The sequence below is a fragment of the Mobula birostris genome, chromosome 8 (genome assembly GCF_030028105.1).
Source record: "Mobula birostris isolate sMobBir1 chromosome 8, sMobBir1.hap1, whole genome shotgun sequence".
NCBI lineage: Eukaryota > Metazoa > Chordata > Chondrichthyes > Myliobatiformes > Myliobatidae > Mobula > Mobula birostris.
Window position 1 is genome coordinate 147,395,664 of NC_092377.1, and position 27,958 is coordinate 147,423,621.

At 40.7% G+C, this 27,958-nt stretch overlaps 1 long non-coding RNA gene across 1 annotated transcript; it reads left to right on the top strand.

Moving 5' to 3' along the window:
• Nucleotides 1-25,486, top strand: LOC140202329 (uncharacterized). Its single transcript, XR_011887075.1, has 3 exons — nucleotides 1-78; nucleotides 2,823-3,061; nucleotides 25,146-25,486. It is a non-coding gene; the product is annotated as an uncharacterized lncRNA (long non-coding RNA).
• Nucleotides 25,487-27,958: the final 2,472 nt, after the last annotated feature.

Sequence of the window (27,958 nt, forward strand, 5' to 3'; positions counted from 1 at the left end):
AGCGCCGGGCAAGAAGACATTGTTCCCACGACCCTACTTTGAAGTTTTCTCTTTTTGATAAACCGGTGGGATATCCAGGTGATTCTTTTTTTTTTCTCTTCTATTTGCAGATAGACTGAGAAGTAGTGAAAGAGCAAAATGGGCAGACTGTGACTGAGGGGTTCTGTAGGGATCAATGGAAGGGTCTTAACTATAATCGATATTAACCATTTGGCTGATGTAATTAAGTATAATATTTCTAAGATTGTTGAAAGTAGCATTGAGATGGGATCGTTAGTGGGGAAAAGACTGCATGGGCAAGCTATGTGAGGAGGCAAGAACTTGCCAGCTCGAATATAATGTGGAAAGGTCTACATTACTTTGGTACTCAAAACAAAAAAGCAGAGTATTTCTTAAATGGTGACAACTTAGGGAATGGTGTTGCAAAAGCCAATTCAAGGTCACATATATCCTGATCCCTTTTTGAGGATACATAGTTGCCAGAGGAGATGGTGGAGTCAAATACAATCACTATGTTTAAGAGATATTTGGACAGGCACTTAAATATGCAAGACTGAGGAAGATATGGTCATAATGCAGACAAACAAAATGGATGCAGGTGGCTAAAAAGGTCACCATGGATGTAGTGGAGCAGAAGGACTAGTTTCTATGTTGGAGAACTCTATGACTTTATGACACTTAGTTGAGCCCTGGTTACTGCATGTGCAGAAAGTAATTATGAAAGCAATTATGAGAGCAACAGGTACATTGACCTTTGTAAGGAAAGAAGTGCAAGAGTAAAGGTGGCCTACTGCTGTTATAGAGGGCATCAGTGAGGCCATGCATGGAATATGCTTTAAGATTTGGTCCCTTTGACTAAAAAAAAATTAACATACCTGCCATGGAGCAAGTACAATGAAAATCTACTGAACTGGTTCCTCGGATGGTGAGTTTGGCAAGAAATTAAAAAGACTAGGCTTCAATTCTTTTGAATTTGGAAAAATGAGAGGAGATGTCCTTAAAAGTTTAAAATTCTTTAAGTGGTCATCAGGCTTGATGTAAAGAGGATGTTACCTTAGCAGATGAGTTTTGAACCAGGGATCAACTTCTCAGAATAAATGGTTGGCCAATTTCTTTTGAAGGTAGAATTCTTCACCCTGGAAGGGCATTGGGGCTTAATTATTGAGTTCAGGTGTAACAGGTTGATAGCTCCTGGATGTTCAGGGTGGTGGTGCAATCACTCGGGTCAAGTATGATGTGCTCCGAAGGGGTTTTCTATTGGTGGGTCCTCAAGTGGCTGTAGAGGCTGATCTGGGAGCCACATGTTCTGGTGCACTGTGGGCAAGAGTTAGTTGTGGCTGTTGTTAGTGGTTGGCTCTTTTGGTTGTTCAGTCTCTCCATTTGCAGCTGCTGCTTGTTCTCTACAGCACAGATCCAGATATCACTTATCCAGATGTTCAGGGTATCTGAGAGCATATCATATTATCATATAAAGCCATGCCGTTAGTCAAACACTACTGTCACAGAATAAAGAGAGGATGTTTATTCTAAATGCAAAACATTCAAAAGATTAGAGAAATCCCCAAAAAAAAGAAAAACCATATAGTGCACAAAATCCTTTACAGAACAGAATATGAAGTGCAAAATCAAGACAAAATGTTAAAATAGTTCAAATATTGGCAAAACTGTAGTTAATATGGTGTGCCTATATAGGGCATTGCACTTTAAGAAGGACGTTTAGGATATGCAGAAATGAAATGATACAATATTCTATTATATTGACTGTACATTGACTTCGGAGGGCAGTTAAGAAATGGCCTCATGATGGTTTTGAAGTTTGCATATGGGTTTAACTTGGCATGGGACAGGACATTTCCTTACAGAGAGCAAGTTAAGTGAACTATTTGGTAACTATAACAACCTTGTAGTTTCATGGTCACCATGGTTAATTCTGTCATTTTTTTTATTCCTGTTTTTAAAAATAAGTATTTGAACTCTGTAATAACCAGAGTACAAGTACCACCTGACTTTGTTGTATTTCATCTAATCATTGCTTCCAGTTGCTGGGCTGGGTTATGGAAGACCTAGCTGAGGGTAATCTGACTTTATCCAAATTCTCACATTTTTATGGCATTCTTCAAGACAGGGGAGTGAATTACAGAAAAGCAAACATCTTCAGGAGTTATGCAACAGGGTAGCAATTACTCAAGGCAAAGCACAGGCAGTCTTCAAAGACAGTTTACATGTAACCTCCCAGCAATAAATTGATTTATCAATTTCAATAAGGGTTGATTAACATCTGTAAGAACATAGTGACAGGCCACATAAGAAACTTGCTTTGGAAACTGACAAGGCAAATGGCATCTATTGATAATTGTAAAATACTTTATAATAACATCCATTGAATATCAGAAATTCTGATTCTGTTCCATTATAACAGTCACTGGAGAAAACAATAAATAAATACTCATGTTAATCAGCCCTTATTGAAATTGATAAATCAATTTACAGACATTTTTAGGAATCGATAACCCAAGGACTGCCTGTATTTTCTTCTGTAGTGTTCATGACAAAGTGTTAACTTGGTTGTTCTTTTTTATCTTTAAGTGAAGATTCTCATATCCGAGATAAAAGGTATCTAATTTCAAAAATGAAAGTAAGCTGGTATGGCACAATGATTAGCTAATGGTCAAAAGATTCAGAATAAATGGCTAAAATGCTGTAGAAAGTGCAGGTGACCAAACCTGTAAGAAGTTTGTTACTTTTACTCCTGCTGCACTTCCAATTTGCAGTCCCAAATGTGCTTTTATATGCTAAAAAGCTGATTCTGTCTTTTATTTCAGTGTTACAGGCTCCGGTGGATCTTGCTGTTTCTTTATTACACAGTATCAAAGGTGATCATTAGAATTCACGATACATTTTGGATCCTGTTTCCTCCTGTTGAAACTTGAATACAGCAGGCATATTTTACAACCTCATAATGTCAGAGTTTCTGCAAAAATTGAAACAAAGTCAGTCAAGTGTCTAAGTGATATACAGCTGCAGTCTGATGTTCCTTTGGGGGCGTCTGTTCATTAAGCAGGTAAGAAATATTTCAAAATTAATAGCATTTGGAAACAATGAAATAAAAGAAATTGGTTGTTGTCGAAAGTAATGAAGGTGGGGCACAGTAGGGTTCCCAATCCTCTGACAATTGCCAACAGTGTACTCCAGAACCCTCTTGGGAATAATTCCTGAGAAAAATCACAGGTACATCAAAATAAATTGTGCATGGTTTTCTTTCTCTTTCATTAGTTACAACAGTTTAAATAATTATTTTTAAAAAGCCTCCTGTGAACTGGTAGCAGATTGGAAATATTGAAACCTTGAATAAGACGAGCAGAGTTGGCAAAAGTTTAAGCATTCCTATTTCAGCTGTATACAGTTAATCAGCTACTGGCTGAAGATCTGTCAATCTCCTTCTTCGAAGGAATAACTGAAGGCCATCTCAACGCACCTTTGCCATAAGATGTTGGCCAACAAACAGACCGAATGACAGTCTTCACACCATCTGAAAGTATAAAAAGTGTTGAAAAAATAAATCTGTGTGAGTCAAAGAATGAGTCAATTGCAAGTTTCATCCCTGCCTTTTTGATATACATGTTAATTTTTCTAGATCCTACATCCTCTTAAAAAGGAAAAATAATTTTTAAAAAATTACCTTAGCCCAAATTTCTTTCAAAATATATTTTTCTCGATACAGTAAACAGAAACGAACTGAGCAAAATTATAGTTAATTAAACCAATTTTTTTAACCAATTTCAATTTTCAATTTAACCACATTGTTGGGCCTATTCTTTCAATGGGCTGTAAGATATCCTGTGCCATGAGGAAATTCTAGAATTGAGTGGAAATGTGATTGCAAATCATGGAAAAGTTTCTGTTTTTTTAATTGTCACGATATATCCTTGGTATGATTTCAAAAATATTTTCTGCTCTCTGCATACTTTAAAATTCCTTCTTAAAGTGTGACGCCCAATATAGGCATATCCTATTAATGACAGCTTTCCCAATATCTGAATTATTTTAACATTTTATCTTGAGTTTGCACTCCATACTCTGTTCTGTAAAGGATTTTGTATACAGTATGGTTTTTCTTTTTTTTGTGACTTCTCTAATCTTTTGAATGCTTTGCATTTAGAATAAACATCCTCTCTTTATTCTGAGATTAGTATGTTCAACTAACAGCATAGCTTTGATTTAATATGCAATAGAAAATACACTGGCAAAATATAAAAATATTTCTTTAGAACACAACAAGCTCTTTTCACAGACGACTGCTGACATAAGAGTCTGTGTGTGTGTAAGCCTTTTAGCTTGAATCCCCAGGTAACTGTCATAGAAATATAACTTGTTAACTTTTCTGCACTTTCAAGATGAAAATAGTCCTGAACATTAAGTAAACTTAGTGTTTTCTTTTATTGTTAAGATCATCTTTTTTAAAGTAGCTGCCAACCAGAGAATTTAGTGAAGTAATCTGGACTTCTTTTTAAATAAAATTAGTTATAAGTATAATATAACCAGTAATTCTGGTTCACGAATGTCCTTCAGAGAAGGAAATCTGCTTTCTAGAAGTGACCCCAGACCCACAACAAAATGGTTGAATCCTGACAGCCCTCTAAAATGGCTAATCAATCCATTCAGTTAAGAGACAATAGGAATAAAATTTGGATAGACGACTTCTTTAGCTTTGGATTTCCAGCCCAGTCATCCTTGTACAAACACATAGACCTAGTGAGAGAGTCATCTCACTGATTAATCAGGCAATTTTTCTACTCACAGAATCACATTCTTCTGCCAGCTTCCCAGAGACCCTCAATACGTATTGTCTCACCATCAGGCCAGATCCATCAAACAAAGTGACCTAGTGGTACAAAGTCGACAAGGAGTGACACAAGCATTCCTCGACTTTGATTCTGTACGCATGAAGTTAAGCAGCGGGAAGGCAATCTCTAATTACCTCCAACCACCCTCTCTCAGCGATTGAATCAATATCCCATCATGTCGAACAGCTATTGAAAGAAGCACTGATCAGTAAGGGTAGAAAATATACTACCACGAAGACTGGCTCACAGTTAGTTCTAATGATGTTGGACTGTGTAGGCAGCAGGTGCTGACCTCACAGATCTATATATCTGTGACTTCTGTGGCAAGAGTCCTTTCATAAGAATTCACACCTAGACACTTTTCACCATATGAAGTATTACCAATATACACAGCGAGAGAAATTTGGAAAGGTCTCGCAACTCACGTTGGAGCCATGAAATGTTATGGATTTCCACATTGTACCATGTGATCAAGTGGGAATATTGTGAGTCACAACAGCTAAATGAGTTAACCATCAGAGGACTACTTCAAAGTTCAAAGTAAATTTATTATCAAAGTACATATATGTCACCATATACAACCCCGAGATTCGTTTTCTTGTGGGCATAGTCAAACCAAGAAACATAATAGAATTAATGAAGGACCACACCCAACGAGATGGACAAACAACCAATGTGCAAAAGACAAGAGAATGTGCAAATACTAATGAAAAAATAAGCAATAACTATCAAGAACATGAGATGACGTGTCCTTGAAAGTGAGTCTATAAGTTGTAGAACCGATTAGTGATGGGGCGAGTGAAGTTACCCCCTCTGGTTCAAAAACCTCCTGAGGCTCCTGTACCTTCTTCTTGGTAGCAGCAGTGTGAAGAAAGCATGATCTAGTTGGTGGGGGTCCATGATGATGAATGCTACTTTCCTGTGACGACACTCCATGTAGATGTGCTCAATGGTGGGGGGAGGAGGGCACCTTATCCATGATGTAACCAGACCATATCCGTTATTGTTTGTAGGGTTTTCCATTTACGGACATTGGTGTTTCTATACCAGGGTGCAACAAAATCATCATCCATTGTGAGAGCTAAGGTTGTACAACCAATATTTCAGATCAGGTCCTGTCACATGTAGTCAGAAATGCTGGTGAATAGTTCAATAGTTAAAGGGAACCAGAGGCTCCAAGAACATCCACAGATGAAATCAAAGACAAGGTTAAAGCATTTGCTGTTATCTTCAGCCTTTCGTGCTATGTGGATAATCTAATTCTCTCCTAGTGCTGAATATTACTGAAGCCAATTTGATCAGAATCAATGTGGAGTTTAGTGTCATATACATACATACATACATACATGCAAGCATAAGTGCAACGTAAATCTTACTTGCAGCAGCAGCACAGTCCCATATGCAACATTCATGAGAAAAACAAATTAAACATAAATTATACACAATCTTTTTTTACCAAAAGAAAGACCACAGCAAAATGAACAAAGCCAACTGTATTGCAAAGTAGTCAAAATCATTGTAGTGTTGCTATACTGAGGTAGTGATTAGAGTTGAGCAAGTTGATTCAAGAACCCAGTGGTTGAAGGAAGGTCACTGTTCTGGAACGTGGTGGTGTGGGACTTAGAGCTCTGTACTTCCTTGTGGGGAAAAAAAAACTCCAGAACTAGCTTTGCTTCTAGTCAAGCTGTTTGATTATAGTTACAACACTGATGTCTATCCAGAAATAGGAAAATTCAATGTCTTGTCCCTTAAGTGTGGACATGGTGGAGGATTACAAATACCTGGGGATATGAATTGACAATAAACTGGACTGGTCAAAGAAGACTGAGGCTGTCTACAAGAAGGGTCAGAGCCGTCTCTATTTCCTGAGGAGAGTGAGGTCCTTTAACATCTGCTGGACGATGCTGAGGATGTTCTACGAGTCTGTGGTGGCCAGTGCTATCATGCTTGCTGTTGTGTGCTGGGGCAGCAGGTTGAGGGTAGCAGACACCAACAGAATCAACAAACTCATTCGTAAGGCCAGTGATGTTGTGGGGATGGAACTGGACTCTCTCACGGTGGTGTCTGAAAAGAGGATGCTGTCTAAGTTGCATGCCATCTTGGTCAATGTCTCCCATCCACTACATAATGTACTGGGTGGGCACAGGAGTGCATTCAGCCAGAGACTCATTCCTCCAAGATGCAGCACAGAGCGTCATAGGAAGTCATTCCTGCCTGTGGCCATCAAACCTTACAACTCCTCCCTTGGAGGGTCAGACACCCTGTGCCGATAGGCTGGTCCTGGACTTATTTCATAATTTACTGGCATAATTTACATATTACTATTTAACTATTTATGGTTCTATTACTATTTATTTTTTATGGTGCAACTGTAACGAAAACCAGTTTCTCCCTGGGATCAATAAAGTATGACTATGACTAAAAAAGGATCAATCTATTCTGCCTAATCATAACTCTCAATTGTCAGCAAAATAATGAGTAATGTCATTAAAGATGGTATCAGGTGGTAGTTACTCAGCAATTCCTGTTCAATATTGGATTCACTATTTCATCAGAATTGTTCCACTGCAAACCTCATTACTGTACAGCTTTGGTTCAAACCTGGACAAAAGAACTGAATTCTGGGGGACAGAGTGAATATTGCTGCCTTTGACATCAAAACAGCATTTGAATAAACCTGGCATCAAGCTTCCCTGGTAAAATGGAAATTGGTAGAAATGCAGTGAAATAACTCAGCAGCAGCTGAAATCATACTTCCGAAAAAGAAAGACGGTGGTAGTGTCGGTTAGTAATCTCAGCACATAGTTGTCTCAGGAGAAGGAGAAGCTCCTCGGAGTAAGGTCCAAGGCCTAAACAACTTTAACTATTTCATCAGTGTCCTTTGCTATTTTGGTCAGAGGTGGGCTTGTTCACAGAAATTAGCACAATGTCCAATTCTTCACAGAACTTCTCAGAAAATTAACCAACCTATCTTCGACTGCATCAAGGCCTAGACAACATTCAGCCTTTCAAAAGATTTCAAAGTACATTTATTATCAAAAAATGTATAAATTATTCAACCTTGAGATTTGTTTGCTTGGCAGAAAAAAAGCAGCATGGGCTACCTACAACAAGAAGTAACCTAACTATCTACCCATAACAACCAACAACATTATAATTGCTATATCTTTCAAACAAATCATCTTCAGGATAGTGTTGACCTGAAACCGAATTGAAACTGCCCTGTATGTGCCTTGACAGAAGAAGCTAGCTATCCTGCAGCAAGAAATTCACTGTCTGACTACACCACCAACTTCATGACATTGATCTGCAGTGTAACAGAACACCCTGTGTGTAACTGGACATGTGCAACTCCAATTCTGAGAAGCTTAGTAATAGTCAGGACTGATCCCCCACCCTAAACATATTACTACCATCCCACCTACACAGCATAGTTTTGGTTGATGCCACCGACATGAATGCACTTTGATTATTTGCGACTATTCCTGTGACAACATCTACTAAACCTTGAGTCTCTTACACCAAGAAGGACAAAACCAGCAAACACATGGAAGCTTAGCCACCTCAGCTGTCCATGCAAATCAGACACCATCCTAACTTAGAAATACTGTAATTTTCTATTCCTTCACCACTGCCCCCCAAAACTTTCAGCAGATTGCAACACCAATCGCATTAAATCCATTGTCCATAGAAATAACAGGACTCACCATGAAAGAGAACGTTGTTATGAAGGGAAAAGTAGATAGGATTACTGCCGTGACTTAATATAATCTACTGGTAAATTGAAAAGTTTAATCTGCTTTAGAAAAATACTTAATAATAAAAAAAATGCCCAGACCTTTGTGAAGAAGATTTTGTATTTGAGATTATACCATAATCTCCTTTGTTATAAGATTAAAATTGTGTTAAGGTTAAATCTTTCCATTCATAGTCAGAAAACGTGCCACCTGTTAGGGCCCGTCTTAATATTTGCACATGAAATTATAATTCAGTTTGCCAAGGCCCCTTATGTGATTTAAAAGTATTTTTATGAATGTGTTTTAACAAGTTGTATATCAACTACCTACATGTAGATGGAAATTGCTTTTTTAGGGACATGAATTCTAAATTATGTTATCTATGCTGAGTGGAATTTGCAGCTTAGTCATGCATTCTGGCAGTAAATTTCACACTTAGCTCAAGCAGTGAAAGGTCGATGTGCTCCTTTCACTTAATATCTGTAAGAATTTCCCTTTAGCTTGGCACTGCCATCTCTGAGTAAGCTTATGCATTTTTTTCCTGATCTAATTTTTAGCAGAACCCCAAACAAATTTAAACAAGCAAGTATTATTTATAAAGTACAACCAGGTTAATGTCATCTTATTACCAGAATTCACATGCTGAAAAATTAATATTAACTTTATTATAAATCTGGCTGCTGAGGTACATAGTGTGGCTCAGTAGCTAAAAATATTGCCTAGTATGTTACTGAGCCAGCAAAGAAGGAAATCATGCCTGACCTTTACTTATCAACCTAACTCAGCTGCAGCAACAATGCATATACTTTTACATGTCAATATTCCTTGAATAAGAAAGGGAAAAGATGTAACTTGCAATTATTGCAAGCTAGAACCCTGCTGGTTCTTTAAAGATGTAACTAATAGAATGGGGGGAACCTGTGAACTTGAACTATTTAGATTTCCAGAAGCATTTTGATAATTGCCCACACATGAGGTTGGTCAAAAAGTTGGAGAAGACAGCGTTGGGTATACTGATATGGATGGATTATTGGTTATCAAGTAGAAAGCAGAATGAGAGTAAACAGATCCCTCTCAGTTTGGCAAGCTGTGACTCGTGGTGAAATTGAACAAATGATCCTGGGTTTCCAGAATTTCACAATCCATCTCAGCATCTGTCAGGCTTCCAAATTTACCAATGTTTCAAAGCTAAGCGGGATTATCAGTACAGAGGAGGCTTCAAATAGAGTGGGTACAAAAATGTCAGATATCATATAATGTGGAAGAGAGTGATAAAACATAACTGAAATGCAGAGTATTTTATAAAAGGTGAAATATTAGTCAATGTTGGTTGTTGCTTATTGGGACATGGATGGCCTTGTACAAGTCACAAACACCATATAGGTGGAGCAAACAGTTATGGAGGCAAACGTTGCTGTTTATTATGACAAGATTTGAATGTAAGATTAAAAATGCCTTACTACAATTAAAATAGGGCCTGCAATTAAATGCAGGGTTGCATGGGAACTTCCAGTCAAGATGGTCTCCGAAGAAGTCATGGCTCAGACTTAATTGGTTTTTAAGCTCATAGGGATGGTTTTGGGCACAGGAGGGGAGCTGAAGGTCGGATGAGGGTTTAGGGTCAGGGATGTGGAGGAGGTAAAGGTCAGGCTGGAGTCTAGGCCTCTGCTCTGCATTCGAAGGCCAGCGACATGGATGGGTGATGAAAGACATCAGTATCTAGGCCTTCCCACCGCTCTCGTAGGCCAGCAATGTGGACGTGGGATGAAAGACATCTCGAGTTGTTCCGCACTCAACAGCCAGGACGTGGACATGTGATGAAAGACCCCTGTGGATGTTAGGCCGTCCCATGTTGGTGGACCCCGGTATGGAGGTCCTTACAAGAAAGAGTCACAAGGGCCGGTGACTCGGTGATCTGGAGTTCAGGGACCCATCATCAGCTAGACATAGAGATTTTTTTCACAAAAAGCAGTATAAGTTCCTAGTAACTCTGATGATCATCAGACAATGGTGCTCAATGGCCAGTGTGCACATTAGTATTGGCTTTCATTGTTCATGTATTGCATCCTCCTGAATGTTGTTGAAAAGATAACGTTGTTGTTCCTGCAGATGGACAACTCTTAAATTGCGTTTTTAATGAAATGTAACTTCCTAGCCCAAATCTCCTCAGCAAGATCTCAATATAATTCTTGCAAGTTACTTTTGGGTGCATGGTGAGATGGTAGAAATACAGAGAATTTTCGTCTTCTTGTGGAAGAGTCTAGGACAAGGAGACAACTATGAAATTAGGAACAGGCCTTTCTGAAAAAGCTAAAGGTATGGAGCTTTCACCCACAGATGGAAACTTGTCCCAGCTCAGTTAATTTCAATTGTTCAGCAAACAAAGCATTCCAAACCTGCATGCATTAAAACCTGGACATCACTGAGGCATGGGAAGGAGGAGAAGATGGTGGCGCGACGCAGTGCGCGCAGCCACTCTGGCGGTGATGTCTGTTGTTTTTCAAGTAGGTACCGTGCACAATTCTGATTTGATGGAGACAGACGTGAGAGGACAGAGGAACATCTGGTGAAACTACTGAAATGCCCGCTTCGCTGCCGCTGCTACTGTGTGGTCTGGAATCCCCAGAGGAGAAGGCCCCGAATCCTCGGCTTTGCTTGTTTCGGTGGCCGGGGCGAGGTCGAAGGCGCTCGGCAGAGGATGGCACTCGGGAGGCTGTATCGGAGGGGCTGGTCAGAGGCTCAAAGTTTTCGGACGGACGGACTCAGTGTCGGCTGTGGTTGGGTGCTTCCAATGCATCGGCAGTTGTCGGTGCCTGGAGGTTTATGGCAGGGAGTTTCTCCCTTTTACCGCCTGCCATTGGGGACTCGGGAGTCGATCGGGACTTTGAGACTTTTTTTTACCGTGCCCATGGTCTACTCTTTATCAAATTATGGTATTGCTTTGCACTGCTGTAACTATATGTTATAATTATGTGGTTCTGTCAGTATTAGTCTTTGATTTGTCCTGTTTTTCTGTGATATCACTCTGGAGGAACATTGTATCATTTCTTAATGCATGCATTCATTTCTAAATGACGATAAACAAGGACTGAGTGTTCTCATAATCTAAAGTGGCAGGTAACCTTCTTTGCCACAAGTATTCAATGCAATGATCATCTCCAACGAATCAGAATCAGGTTTATTATCACCAGCATGTGTAGTAAAATTTGTTAACTTAGAAGCAGCAGTTCAATGCAATACATAATATAGAAGAAGAAATAAAAATAAAAATAAAAATAAATCAATCAATTCCATTATACATATATTGAATAGGTTAAAGATCGTGCAAAAAAAAGCAGAAATAATATATATTTAAAAAGTGAGGTAGTGTACGGGTTCAATGTCCATTTAGGAAATGGATGGCAGAGGGGAAGAAGCTGTTCCTGAATCGCTGAGTGTGTACCTTCAGGCTTCTGTACCTCCTACCTGATGGTAACAGTGAGAAAAGGGCATGCCCTGGGTGCTGGAGGTCCTTAATAAAGGACACTGCCTTTCTGAGACACCACTCCTTGAATATGTCCTGGGTATTTTGTAGGCTAGTACCCAAGATGGAGCTGACTAAATTTACAACCCTCCGCGGCTTCTTTCAGTCCTGTGCAGTAGCCCCCCCCCACCCCATACCAGACAGTGATACAGCCTGTCAGAATGCTCTCCACGGTACATCTATAAAAGTTTTTGAGTGTATTTGTTGACATACCAAATCTCTTCAGACTCCTAATGAAGAAAAGTCACTGTCTTGCCTTCTGTGGATCAATATGTTAGGACCAGGTTAGGTCCTCAGAGGTCTTGACACCCAAGAACTTGAAGCTGCTCACTCTCTCCACTTCTGATACCTCTATGAAGATTGGTATATGTTCCTTCATCTTACCCTTCCTGAAGTCCACAATCAGCTCTTTCATGTTACTGACATTGAGTGCCAGGTGGTTGTTGTGACAACACTCCACTCGTTGGCATATCTCGCTCCTGTACGCCCTCTTGTCACCACCTGAGATTCTACCAACAATGGTTGTATCATCAGCAAATTTATAGATGGTATTTGCGCTATGCCTAGCCACACAGTCATGGGTATAGGGAGAGTATAGCAGTGGGCTAAGCACACACCCCTGAGGTGCGCCAGTGTTGATTGTCAGCAAGGAGGATATATTACCACCAATCTGCACAGATTGTGGCCTTCCGGTTGGGAAGTCGAGGATCCAATTGCAGAGTGAGTTACAGTGACCAAGGTTCCGTAACTTCTCAGTCAGGATTGTGGGAATGATGGTATTAAATGCTGAGCTATAGTCAATGAACAGCATCCTGACATAATTGTTTGTGTTATCCAGGTGGTCTAAGGCCATGTGAAGAGCCATTGAGATTGCACCTGTTGTTGACCTATTGTGGCAATAGGCAAATTGCAATGGGTCCAGGTCCTTTATGAGACAGGAGTTTAGTCTAGTCATGGCCAACCTCTCAAAGCGTTTCATCACTGTCGATGTAAGTGCTACCAGGCGATAGTCATTAAGGCAGCTCGCATTATTCTTCTTAGGCACTGGTATAATTGTTGCCTTTTTGAAGCAAGTGGGAACTTCCACCCATATCAGTGAGAGGTTGAAAATGTCCTTGGATACTCTGGCCAGTTGTTTGGCACAGGTTTTCAGAGCCTTACCAGGTACTCCATTAGGACCTTCTGCCTTGAGAGGGTTCACCCTCTTTAAAGACAGTCTAACATTGGCCTCTGAGACGGAGATCACAGGGTCATCAGGTGCAGCAGGGATCTTCACAGCTGTAGTTATATTCTTCCTTTCATAGCAGGCGTAGAAGGCGTTGAGTTCATCTGGTAGTGAAGCATCATTGCCATTCATGCTATTGGGTTTTGCTTTGTAGGAAGTAATGTCTTGCAAACCCTGCCAGAGTTGTTGTGCATCCAATGTCGCCTCCAACCTCATTCAAAATTGTCTCTTCGCCCTTGAAATAGCCCTCAGCAAATCATACCATTTTTTTTGGTACAGGCCTGGGTTGCCAGACTTGAATACCACAGATCTAGCCTTCAGCAGACGTACCTCCTGGTTCTTCCATGGCTTTTGGTTTGGGAATGTACAGTAAATCTTTGTAGGCACACACTCATCCACACAGGTTTTAATGAAGTCGGTAACAACTGCAGCATACTCATCCAGATTCGAGTGTGAATCCTGAAAATAGTCCAGTGCACCAATTCAAAGCAGTCCTGTAGGTGCTCCTGTGCTTCCCTTGTCCATACCTTCTTGGTCTTCACGACTGGTGCTGCAGTCTTCAGTCTCTGCCTATACTCAGGGATGCCAGGTGATCAGCCTTCCCAAAGTGAGGGCGTGGAATAGCACAGTAGACATTCTTGGTGGTGGTGTAACAGTCACCCAGTGTGTTATTTCCTCTGGTTTTACAGGTGATCTGTTGATGGTAATTGGTTAGTGATTTTTTCAGACTGGCCTGGTTAAAATCCCCCAAAACGTTGGTGGAGGTGTTAGGGTGTGCTGTTTCGTGCATGTTGATCCCATTGTTCAGATCATCTGAAGCCTGATTAACATTGGCCTGAGGTGGAATGTATACCACTGCCAAAATGATCCCAGAAATCTCCCACGGTAGGTAAACAGGATGGCACTTACCTGCTAGATATTCCGGGTCTGTTGAGCAGAATTGAGACAGCACTGATATATCTGTGCACCGCCTATTGATTGTCATCAATTGCTTTTTTGGTGCCAAGTGCCTGCTATCCAGAAACACAACATAAATATCATAGTTACAAGAAAAGGTACAAGATTGGATATACTATGGCAAATGACTCCTCTCCTGACTTACAAAGCACAGGTCAGGAACAACATACCTGTATGAATACAATTCCAATAACATATGAAAGCCTCAATCTTATCATGAACAAAACAGCTACTTGATAGAAACTCACCCATTGTCCTAACATTTATTACCTTCAACATGGTGGTTGTGCTTAAATGCAACATATTTAATTGATGGTACCTGCCTGGACTACCTGACAATACTTTCCAAAACTTCAACATCTCCCAAAAAGAAAGACAAGGGCTGTAGACACATGGAAGCAACATATTTTTCAAGTTTCCATGGTAGTAGTACACTATCCTGATTTAAGAGTACATAGCTTTTCCTTTGAATTGGCTAAATCTTTGGACTCTCTATCCAACAGCAGTGCAGGCACAATTTCAGTAGAGTGACTGTAGGAATTCAGGACAGTGGCTCACCAGCACCATCTCAGATGATAATGAATGCTGGTCATGCCACTGACACCCACATCCCAAAGAATGGATCACGAAAACTAAACTTTCAAGTCTGAAACTGACAAACATTTGTGCTAGTGGGAATGGAAAATCAAATGGCATGCTGAGTTCAGATATAATCAGCAGTAACCTCAACAAGAACTTACACGTATGCAGTCCCTTTATTATAACAAAAGCACACAAAGGGTTTAACAGAACAAAATTTGACCTTGCATCACATACTGAGTTATTATAATAGGTGCCCTAAAATTCAGCAAGAAGTTAGCCATAAAACTGTATGTTGAAAGGGGAGAGGGAGAAAGATGGAGATTGACGTGGAGGACTAGAATTCTCAAGCTTAAGCATCTGAGTACTTGGCCACCAATGATGACGAGGTTAAACAAGAATGGGGGGAAAGACATTAGGTTGAAAGGGTGGAAGGGATGAAAATGGATAAGGCCCTGGAGAGATTTGAAAGCATGGATGGAAACGTTACGACTGAAGTATTGCCAAGCTGGGTGTCGTTCTGGATCACAAGCAATGACAGGTGAACAGAACTTGGTATGAATTTCAATATCAGCGGTAGATGAGACAGTCAGCAACAGCTGAGGCAAACATGTAATTGGGAGATGTAACAGAAGTATGAAGTCTTTACAGTGGAACAATCACATGATTGAATGTTGGTTCAGGTTTGGAAGATAGAAAAGTCTGCTCCAATTCTTACATTCCCTCATGGTGGTAAAATATTTAGGTGAGAAAATTATGGAATTATTTCTCCTGTTATCAGGCTAACCTTTGCAGTAAGAAGATAACATCAAATCAATGAGGTAAAAATGGAACTTTCATTGTTAAACCCGAGTAACTTAATGCAAATGTAATACTTCTGAGAGCAAGCCATTAATCTGGAAAAAGTGAAAAGAGAACAAAGCTTAGATATCTCTGCTGGCAGTATAAGGAATCAATGCTCAGTGTATTTGTGCAGCACTTCTTTTAACCATAAATTCAAGCTAAATTTTACCTCTTCCAAAATAGTAGTTAAAAGAAGCATATTCATGTACTTTAAGCATATGCCTGGTAATATGCCAGTAATGCCTCCACTTCGCCCCCCACCACCAATCGCCTCCCTCTGGTGATCCTCTCCCCCCCCCCGCCACTTTCTTCTTTCTTCCATGGCCTTCTGTCTCTTTCCCCAATCAACTTCCTACCTCTTTGCTTCATCCCTCCCGCTTTTGGCATTTCTCTCTCAACTCCCCCCCCCTTTCAAATCCACCCCTCAGCTTTTTTTCTCCAGTCCTGCGGAAGGGTTTCGGCCCAAAACATCAACTGCGCTGTTTTCCATAGATGCTGCCTGGCCCACTGAGTTCCTCCAGCATTTTGTGTGTGCGTTGCCTGGTAACATTGCTGGCAATACTTTCAACGGTTATGGAGTCATAGAACAACTGAGCATGGATACAGTCCCTTCAGCTCAATGAGTCTGTGTTGACCATGGTGTCCACCCAGCTAGTCCCAATGTCCTGCATTCGACCCACAACTCTGACTATTGACTATTTACCATCAAAGTGCCTCTTAAATGATCAAGCACCGAAATTTAAAATAAACTTAATATTTAGTGTCTCTTTTCAGTTTTTGGTTCAGGGTATATATAAATGTATATTATGTTAATTATATATATTTACACACACACACACACAAACACACACACACACACACACATGTACAAGATATATATTCCAGTGTTTGCAGAATGTTATCTGCAATTAGAGGGCTTGGGGATTTGTCAGGACAATCCCTGGCCAGAGCAATCCTAAAATGTGTGCTAGGACTATTGTAACAATGCCATTCCTCTCATCTGCCAAGTGAAGGAGTCAGAGAGAGAATGCCTAATTCACACAGGGGTTTGTACAGGAGTTGGCAGGAGGAACACAGGGTCCCAGTAATCATGAACCAGATTTAGGCCATGCATTTAGCACTTCAGGTGCTTGCCAACCATAAGAGTGAGTGCTTCCCAATGGATAACAACTAATTCATTCCCCAGAATCCAATACATTGCCAAAAGGATTCATTTTTCAAACCCAGATTTATGTCCCTACCAATGGATACCAGTCCAGGAAACTGGTAATTACAGGCAGTAAATGATTTAGGAAATCATCTCATCACTGAGAGCAATGCAGTAGCTTGTGATCATTTTTAAGCACATACAGGTAGATTGTTTTTTGAGTTACCCATAATATTAACAGCGTTGCTTTATTAGAGTTGCAACCTGTAGTTTTCCCTGGATGCAGAATGTGAAATTGTAATTCTACTTTTATATGCTAATAAAATTTCTAATAGTACATTTTTATTCCATTTGGAACTGTAATGTTAAATATGTGTTCTGTTTGTAATTGGAATTAATCTTCTCTTCAGTGTTATTTTGTTGATTGTGGCAAAGGCGACCATTTTGCAATTCTTCCTTCCAGTGGGAGGGTGATGGGCAGATGGAGTGGATGTGGAAACCGGGTGATGAAGGGCTGGGGAGGAAGGGAGAAAACCTGAGTGGCTGAGAAGGAGAGAGAAAGACACAGAGGGATAACAGAATATCTGAAACCGGAGAATTCAGTGCTCATGCTTTTGGGTTGTCGGTGCATATGCACTTCTGTGAAGAAGCAAGGCCCGTCTTTGAGAACCTTGGTAAACCTCTTAGGTGCAATGCTCAATTGCAGCAAATTTGTAAGTATGAGGCCTGAACTTTAGTTCAATGACTTGGCAATAGAACATTTGACTATTGAGATGTCACAAAAAAAGTGCGGGGGGAGTTTCAGATTCTGCTCCACCAAAAACTGAGGGTCCAACTTTTATAAAATAGCACTGTTGATTTTATAACCAATTCAAACTCAATCTTTCTCCTTTGCACTAAACACTGACCAAAAGATACATTGTTGTCTTATGGCAAATTCCTAGTATTTAATAGTTGATCGATTAGAACAGAAACTGATCAAGTCAACAAGTGTTGTCAATTTGCCCTATTACTCTGAGATTGATTCTAAGCAACCTAAGTATGAGTTCAGTCACTAAAAATATATTTGCAAGCCTTAAAACAAAAATCTGGGTTGTCAGGGCAACACAGGAGGAGCCTTGTGCAGCATCTGTCTTTGGCATACTGCACCTGAAGTATTTAATCCACAGTGAAAAGTGAAGAATAATTTATTTCCCTGCATTTTCACTTATAAAAAAATTTTCTCCGCTGATTACATTGTTAAGGTTAACATAAATTGCAATATCTATATTGAAGCCTTTTTGTTTTCAAAATAGTTTCACTTAATCCTTCTTGTTGGATTTGTTCAAAGACGGCTTTATTTTGACTTATTGCACTAATTCTGAAGATATTGTATGAAATATTCAAATTTACCAAAGGTTGCTAACATGAAATGGTTTTATTTGAACAATGCAAGACACATAGAAAAAGGATGGAGGCAATGAGAAGGTTTATAGTGTCAGTATTTCATAAAGAACAACAACATACTGTTGCAGGTTACTGCAAGATTTATAGCAAGAATCCAAACTGAAAACCGTCAATAATGCAGTAGATTAAAAATAATAATGACAAAATTATCTCTACGTAACGATTTGGTCACCACTAAGAAATAAACTAATGTTGCAACACACACACAAAATGCTGGAGGAATTTAGCAGGCCAGGCATCATCTATAAAAAAAAGAGTAAACAGTCGAGTCAGGACTGGAAAGGAAAAGGACAGGAGTCAGACCAAGAATGGGCAAAGGAGGTCAATGAGTTTCTATTGGAAATTGATTTGTTAAAATGGGCATATCCAAAATACTATCTTTACCTTGCCTTCTATTATCATATGAACTAAAAACAGGGGTATACTCAGCCCACCGAAGCTGTGCCTCCATTTATTAAGATTAATTCCATGTTCCTTTGTATTTGTGGTAATCTTTCTACCTCTGCCTTAGAAGTATTCAGTTAATGAATTTTAACAGTGAAGTTATTATTTTTGATTTTAGCAGATAAATACTAAGTTCACAAACATACTAAAGACAGATAAGTGCTGAAAAGATGCTTTAACTATTCTTTGGCTGACGATACCACCTGCAATTTTATGATTTGGCAGTAATGACAAAAGTAATTAAAAATACAAGATTTTGGATATCTGCAGTAAGAGCTAAAAGTGAAGGTGACTGGCTAAACCATATACTGGCGAGGTGAGTACAGTTCTGTCTCCTTATTTAAGGAAGGATTTTAATGCATTGGAAGGAGGTCAGAGAACAATAATTAAACAGGTACCCGGAGTGAATGAGTTGCCTTTTGTGGAAAACTTGTAATAAACTGACATGTACCCTTTGGAATTTAGATGAGTGAGAGCGACCTTATTGAATAATGTAATATCTGAAGGGGACATGACCTGATAGGTGTGTAGAGGAAGCTTCCTTTTGTTCAAGCATCTAGAATTAGGTTTAAAAATAAAAAGTCACCCATTTAAGACAGAGATGACACGTTTCTTTTTCTCTTCTCTCAGAAGTAGTTTGCTTACAGTTATTGCATGGAAAATTCTATTGTCCACATACAAAGCTGTCCTCACAGTTATTCCTGGCCTTGTCTTTGTTGTTGGATTAATGATAGTCAGACAGCCCAGGCTTATGTGAATGATGCAATGAGGATAAAAGCAACAGTGGTCCTACCCCTTCTGCTGATACAAAGATTGCTTTAAGGTGCATAAATAAATAATGCCCCTTGGAGAAAGAAAGCAGAAAGCACACAGTACCCATGGAATCATACATCAAAGTGAAGTCAGCAGTTTTTGAAGAGGTGGGAACGTAACTGAAGGAAAGTAGTAAAAACAACTACTGATGATTAACACACACATGCTGGAGGTCAGCAGCATCTATGGAAATGAATATATAGTCGATGTTTCAGGCCAAGGCCCTTCATCAGGGATGAAGAGGAAGGGGGAAGAAGCCAAAATAAGAAAGTGGAGGGGGGGGGTACAAGCTAGAAGGTGAAGTAAGATGGGTGGGGGGAGTGGAATAAGAAGCAGGGAGGTGATAGGTGGAAAAGGTAAGGGGCTGGAAAAGAAAAAATCTAGTGGGAGAGGAGAGTGGACCATTGGAGAAAGGGAAGGAGGAAGGGGCACCAGTGGGAGGTGATAGGCAGGTGACAAAAAGAGAAGTAAGAGAGGAGCCAGAGTTTGTGGGGGAGGGTGGTGGTTGAAGAGAGAAAGGAGTGGGGTACCTGCTCAGTTCCTCCCACATGTGTGTGTGTTGCTCTGGATTTCCAGCATCTGCAGGATCTGTACTGTCAGAATTAGAATCAGGTTTATTATCACCAGCATGTGTCGTGAAATTTGTTAACTTAGCAGCAGCAGTTCAATGCAGTCCATAATATAGAAGAAAAAAATAAGAAGAAGAAGAAATAAATAAATAAATCAATTACAGTATACGTATATTGATTAGGTTAAAAATCATGCAAAAAACAGAAATAATATAGATTTTATTAGGTAGTGTTCATGGGTTCAATGTCAATTTAGGAATTGGATGGCAGAGGGGAAGATGATGTTCCTGAATCTCTGAGTGTGTGCCTTCAGGCTCCTGTACCTCCTCCCTGATGGTAACAATGAGAAAAGGGTATGCCCTGGGTGCTGGGGGTCCTTAATGATGTACGCTGCCTTTCTGAGACACCACTCCTTGAAGATGTCCTTGGTACTTTGTAGGCTAGCACCCAAGATGGAGCCAATTAAATTTACAACCCTCTGCAGCTTCTTTCAGTCCTGTGCAGTAGCCTCCCCATTACCAGACAGTGATGCAGCCTGTCAGAATGCTCTCCACGGTACATTTATAGAAGTTTTTGAGTCTTTTTATTTTATGTTTCTGTTTATAATTTACTGATGATTAAGTAGCACCAATAAATCTAACCACTGAACATTTCCAAAACTCATAAAATTCAAATTGCAAATTGCTATGCTGAAGCATAGTTACACAGCTCTGTAAATTCTTTATCAGGACTGTTACTTAAAATATGACGAAGCACTCAGCATGAGTACATTGGCTTTAAATAGCTTATAACGTTAGTGAAAAAATACATAGTCTGATCTTATATAGCACAGAAAAAGAAATGGGCCCACCTCATTCATGCCAACTAAGTTGCTTGCCTAAGTTTGTCCCATTTGTAAAAATTGCTGGTGAACGCAGCAGGCCAGGCAGCATCTATAGAAAGAGGTACGGTTGACGTTTCGGGCCAAGACCCTTCGTCAGGACTAACTGAAAGAAGAGCTAGTAAGAGGTTTCAAAGTGGGAGGGGCAGGATCACCCTCCTGTCTTCTATCATTTCAGATCTCCCCCTCCCCCTTTCAAATCTCTTACTATCTCTTCTTTCAGTTAGTCCTGACGAAGGGTCTCGGCCCGAAATGTCGACTGTACCTCTTCCTATAGATGTTGCCTGGCCTGCTGCTGTGTTCACCGGCAATTTTTATGTGTGTTGCTTGAAATTCCAGCCTCTGCAGATTTCCTCGTGTTTTTGTCCCATTTGACTATGTTTGGCCCATACCGACATACCTGTCAAAATGTTTTTTAAACATTGTAATTGAACCTGCCTCTACCACTTCTTCAGGCAGCTCATTTCACCTATTTCATTAGGAGCTTGAGAAGATTTGGCATGTCACCAAAAACACTCTCAAATTTCTACAGATGTAGCATGGAGAACATTCTAACTGGCTGCCTCACTATCTGGTATGGTGGGAGGACACTGCACATGAGCAAAGTAAACTGCAGAGAGTTGTAAACTTAGTCAGTTCCATCATGAGCACCAGCCTCCACAGTATTAAGGACCCTTTCAAGAAGTGATGCCTCAAAAAGGCAGCATCCATATTAAGGACCCCCATCACCCAGGTCAGGCCTTGCTCTCATTGCGACCATCAGGAAGGAGGTAGAGAAATGTGAAGGCACAGACTCAACAGTTCAGGAACAGCTTCTTCCCCTCTGACATCCGATTTCTAAATGGACATTGAAACCATGAACGCTACCTCACTACATCTTGATTTCTATTTTTGCACGTTAAATTTAACTCAATTATTATGTATTGCATTGTACTGCTGCTGCAAAGTTAACAAATTTCATGACCCATGCCAGTAATATTAAAGCTGATTCTGATTCCACTTTGCTACCACCCTCGTGTCCCTATTAAATCTTTCTCCTCTCACCTTAAATCTATTCTCTCCCCTACCTTGGGAAAAATAAAATGACCATCGACCTAATCAGTTCCCCTCTACCACCACTCTGCTCCATCTAGCAGAATTAGTCCTTACTCTTAATAATTTCTCCTTTGGCTCCTCCCACTTCCTCCAAACTAAAGGTGTAGCTATGGGCACCCGTATGGGTCCTAGCTATGCCTGCCTTCTTGTTGGGTTTGTGGAACAATCTATGTTCCGTGCCTATTCTGGTATCAGTCCCCCACTTTTCCTTCGCTACATCGACGACTGCATTGGCGCTGCTTCCTGCACGCATGCAGAACTCGTTGACTTTATTAACTTTGCCTCCAACTTTCACCCTGCCCTCAAGTTTACCTGGTCCATTTCCGACACCTCCCTCCCCTTTCTAGATCTTTCTGTCTCTGTCTCTGTCTCTGGAGACAGCTTATCCACTGATGTCTACTATAAGCCTACTGACTCTCACAGCTATCTGGACTATTCCTCTTCTCACCCTGTCTCTTGCAAAAATGCCATCCTCTTCTCGCAATTCCTCCGTCTCCGCCGCATCTGCTCTCAGGATGAGGCTTTTCATTCTAGGACGAGGGAGATGTCTTCCTTTTTTAAAGAAAGGGGCTTCCCTTCCTCCACTATCAACTCCGCTCTTAAACGCATCTCCCCCATTTCATGTACATCTGCTCTCACTCCATCCTCCCGCCACCCCACTAGGAATAGGGTTCCCCTGGTCCTCACCTACCACCCCACCAGCCTCCGGGTCCAACATATTATTCTCCGTAACTTCCACCACCTCCAACGGGATCCCACCACCAAGCACATCTTTCCCTCCCCCCCTCTCACTGCATTCCACAGGGATCGCTCCCTACCCAACTCCCTTGTCCATTCGTCCCCCCCATCCCTCCCCACTGATCTCCCTCCTGGCACTTATCCATGTAAGCGGAACAAGTGCTACACATGCCCTTACACTTCCTCCCTTACCACCATTCAGGGCCCCAAACAGTCCTTCCAGGTGAGGCAACACTTCACCTGTGAGTCGACTGGGGTGATATACTGCGTCCGGTGCTCCCGATGTGGCCTTTTATATATTGGCGAGATCCGACGCAGAGTGGAAGACCACTTTGCTGAACATCTACGCTCTGTCCGCCAGAGAAAGCAGGATCTCCCAGTAGCCACACATTTTAATTCCACATCCCATTCCCATTCTGACATGTCTATCCACGGCCTCCTCTACTTTAAAGATGAAGCCACACTCAGGTTGGAGGAACAACATCTTATATTCCGTCTGAGTAGCCTCCAACCTGATGGCATGAACATCGACTTCTCTAACTTCCGCTAGGCCCCACCTCCCCCTCGTACCCCATCTGTTACTTATTTTTATGCACATATTCTTTCTCTCACTCTCCTTTTTCTCCCTCTGTCCCTCTGAATATACCTCTTGCCCATCCTCTGGGTTCCCCCCCCCCAGCCTTGTCTTTCTTCCCGGACCTCCTGTCCCATGATCCTCTCGTATCCCCTTTTGCCAATCACTTGTCCAGCTTTTGGCTCCATCCCTCCTCCTACTGTCTTCTCCTATCATTTTGGATCTCCCCCTCCCCCTCCAACTTTCAAATCCCTTACTCACTCTTTCTTCAGTTAGTCCTGACGAAGGGTCTCGGCCTGAAACGTCGACTGCACCTCTTCCTACAGATGCTGCCTGGCCTGCTGCGTTCACCAGCAACTTTGATGTGTGTTGCTTGAATTTCCAGCACCTGCAGAATTCCTGTTGTTTGCCTTATTTAATGGTCCCTCATGATTTTATATACCTTCATAAAACACTTAATGATACTATCATATAAATTTTAGGCCCAACATAAGGGAATTGCACACTCACTGTGTTGGGCTCTGATATTTCACTCTGTTAAATTCTTCCCATGCAGAAAATCCCAGACTCGGCTGCATAGTCAAGCAATAGAGTTGCAGCAGAACATCTCTTATTGAAGAAAGCAACATTCAGTCAAACAGCATTGTCTGCTACAATAATGTATCAAAGTCATACAATGTGGTACATAGATCCTAAAATAATGCAGATGTATGACAGGAACAGAATGGGATGAGAGGGAAGTTGGTGGAAGGAGTGATTAAGAATCCATGTTTTGTAATGGAAACAGATTGGTAATCTCCCTCTTGAAACTGCTATGAAGAAGTGATGAGAATAATCAGGGGTGAACCTCGTGAAAGTGACAATGTGCTAGAAACTGACTGTAAACTAGAAGGTCAAAATCCAGCAATGTACAGTATCACATGCCACAAGACCTATGATTGGCTGTGCATTAGATACATGGGTAAATCTTAAAATGTTGGACAGACAAAACTTATTTCTGTTGATAGATAGGTATATGGCTTTTGATCGGGCTCCTTTCAAGTTCAACATGTTGTCATTACATCACTTGCTGTGTCTTTCTTCATTTTTTTATATAGTCCATTACAGAATTCGCAACATAATTGTGATGATAGCCACAAATAGTAATCACAGAAAAGTTACCATATTTAAGTGTTGTTCCTGGTGAATAATACCAATATTTTTTCTATTTTTTTATTAATATAGTAAAGTATTCTCTAAGAGATTTCCTGTATGATCATTACTTTAACACATTAGCCAGCTACCCCTCTTGGCTATGAGATAATATTTCTTCCCATTAGCATCAGGAAGAAAGAATGAGGAACAACTTGAGAAATAGGATGAGGGAGTGTCCATACCTTAAAGCTACTGTCAAAGCTTTTTTCCCCACATATATGACAGATACTGAGATATTATCAAGTAGTGAAGGGTAGGATAGGGCTTGGAACTGGGTGGATTGGGGGTTTGAAGTGAATTTCTGAGTCCAGATCCACCTATAACACCTGCACTTTCCTTTGACATTTATGTTCTTAATTTCACACCAATCAGCTCTCGATAGGAGGCAGATATTGCGAAGTTTGTGGTTTTATGTTGAAATGCTCACCTCAGCATTTATGATGCCAATTGTACACAGTTCTGGTTAAAGGCCAGAAGTTATATCATTGTTAATATAAGGAGATTAATCAACTCGGTGATTTTATTTTATTTTGACAGAAATAGAAGCGTTCAATCAATGGCCATCAGAAATCGACCATAGTGATATATCACTTACCGTTAATGGACTTGGCACTATTTTCTCAACCCCCAGCAATAGGTTTACTTTCAACAATGGAAATTCAGTACTTTTACAAAACTTCCATCTGCCAAGTTAGCAACAGGAATAATGTGAAGCTGGATGTTCTCCGAACTGGACCAAGAGAGAATTTATTTATTTCCATCTAATTAAATATTGACAGTTATTGCATTCCCTCTCAGCATCCTTACCATGGAGGAAGAATGTTGTCACACTGCTGCAGCTACTTAAAGGACCAAAGTGTCTGTTTTATGTAAGAGTCATAGAAGAAATTTATAAAAGTTATTGAACAACCATAAGTAATAAATTTCAGAATCAAACTGCAAGGTTTACCCATGAATCAATGCGTTGCTGCTCCATAAAATTATTTGAAGTAGATTTGTTATACTTAGTATTCTAGTGCAACATTCTATGAAGAAATCTATCCTGGATTCCTGTCAAACGATCACTAAATTAACCATGGATCCATCCCACAAAGGATAAAATAACTATTCATTCACAAACTGACAATGAAATGCAGGCAAATGGAATTCAATAACATAGACTGGGCACTTGCTGCAGCAGCCTCTTTAGAATACTTCATTGCTTTCAAACAGAAGTTTGGGAGAGTGATTTAAACTCTTTGTATGCATCAGGCACCATCAGCCAGTGATCATATCTTGGGTGTGAGAGAGACGGCTCTTTTATTTCAGATTTCCGATAACTACAGTTATCTTTATCTCAGTTTCTGCATTTTTCTCTTCCTCTGCTCTCATTCAGTTTGCACAATGTACATTTTGTCTAGACACTTCATTTGCAATTAACAACTGTTCAACACCCTCTCTCCGCTGGCAGCACCATTATTTGCATTGCGTCCTCTCATGTGGTGCATCGGGCAGTATTTTTGCCGTTTCCATAGCATCTTGACTTTTGTTTTACAAGGCCGAGTTGCTAGCTCGATGCTCAACCCAGCACTGATGGAAAGCGTGCAAGAAGCCAGCCAGGCTCAAACTCAGGATCATTCGCCTAAAAGTCCAATACACCATAGGCCAGCACATCCTCTCTTTGTTCACCCCATTTTCTGCTTCTCTTCAATTTTAGGCATGTTTTTTTCAAATGCATAGTTCTGATGTAATATTAATGCTGTTTGATCATAGTTGCTGCCTTATCTGCTGCGACTTCTACCATTTCAAAGTCAAAGTTGGGTTTATTGTGATATGCACTATTACCTGTCTACACAGGTGCAATGTAAGCTTACTAGCAGCAGCAACATTAACACATAGCATCACATAAGCAGCATTGACAAGGAAAACACAAATTGAACATAAACAGTTTACACAAGAAAGAATCAGAATCAGGTTTATTATCACCGGCATGTGACATGAAATTTGTTAACTTAGCAGCAGCAGTTCAATACAATACATAATCTAGCAGAGACAGAAATAAAAAGTAATAATAAATTAAATAAAACATAATAATAATAAACAAGTAAATTGTACATATTGAATAGGTTATTTAAAAAATGTGCAAAAACAGAAATACTGTATATTTAAAAAGTGAGGTACTGTCCAAAGCTTCAAAGTCCATTTAGGAAACGGATGGCAGAGGGGAAGAAGCTGTTCCTGAATCGCTGAGTGTGTGCCTTCAGGCTTCTGTATCTCCTACCTGATGGTAACAGTGAGAAAAGGGCATGCCCTGGGTGCTGGAGGTCCTTAATAATGGACGCTGCCTTTCTGAGACACCGCTGAGATGTCCTGGGTACTTTGTAGGCTAGTACCCAAGATGGAGCTGACAAGATTTACAACCTTCTGCACTTCTTTCAGTCCTGTGCAGTAGCCCCTCCACACCAGACAGTGATGCATTCTGTCAGATTGCTCTCCATGGTACAACTATAGAAGTTTTTGAGTGTATTTGTTGACCTGCCAAATCGCTTCAGACTCCCAATAATGTATTGCTGCTGTCTTGCCTTCTTTATGACTACATCAATGTGTTGGGGCCAGGTTAGATCATCAGAGATCTTGACACCCAGGAACTTGAAGCTGCTCACTCTCTCCACTTCTGATCCCTCTATGAGGATTGGTATGTGCTCCTTCGTCTTACCCTTCCTGAAGTCCACAATCAACTCTTCCGTCTTACTGACGTTGAGTGCCAGGTTGTTGCTGCAGCACCACTCCACTAGTTGGCATATCTCACTCCTATACGCCCTCTTGTCACCACCTGAGATTCTACCAACAATGGTTGTATCGTCAGCAAATTTGTAGATGGTATTTGAGCTATGCCTAGCCACACAGTCACGCCTAGCCAACAAAATTATAATTGGTCTCATGGGTGTAATTGGGCAGCTCAGGCTCTCTGGGTCATAGGGGCCTGTTACTGTGCTGTATCACTGCATAAAAAGGAAAAGTATGTTGGAGTTTCTCCGGTTAGCGGACGATTTCCCTCCACGCATCTCTGACGTAGTGGGGAACCGCGTACGAGGCAAGTTACAGCCGTGGTTTGCCATTACTTTCTGCCGGGTGAGTTTCCAAAGAGATCACCAGCTCGTAACCCAGCACGGATGGAAAGTTACAGGGGAGCCAGCTGGATTCGAACTTGGGACCTTTCGTCCCGAAGTCTGGCACTGATGCCACTACACCACCAGCCGGGTCGTATGACTGAATAAAATTAAGAAATAGGAAAAAACAATATCAATTTTAGTGTAAAGTCATCATTGTATTGCTAAACTCTAGTGACAAGAGTTTGGGGTTGTGCCAGT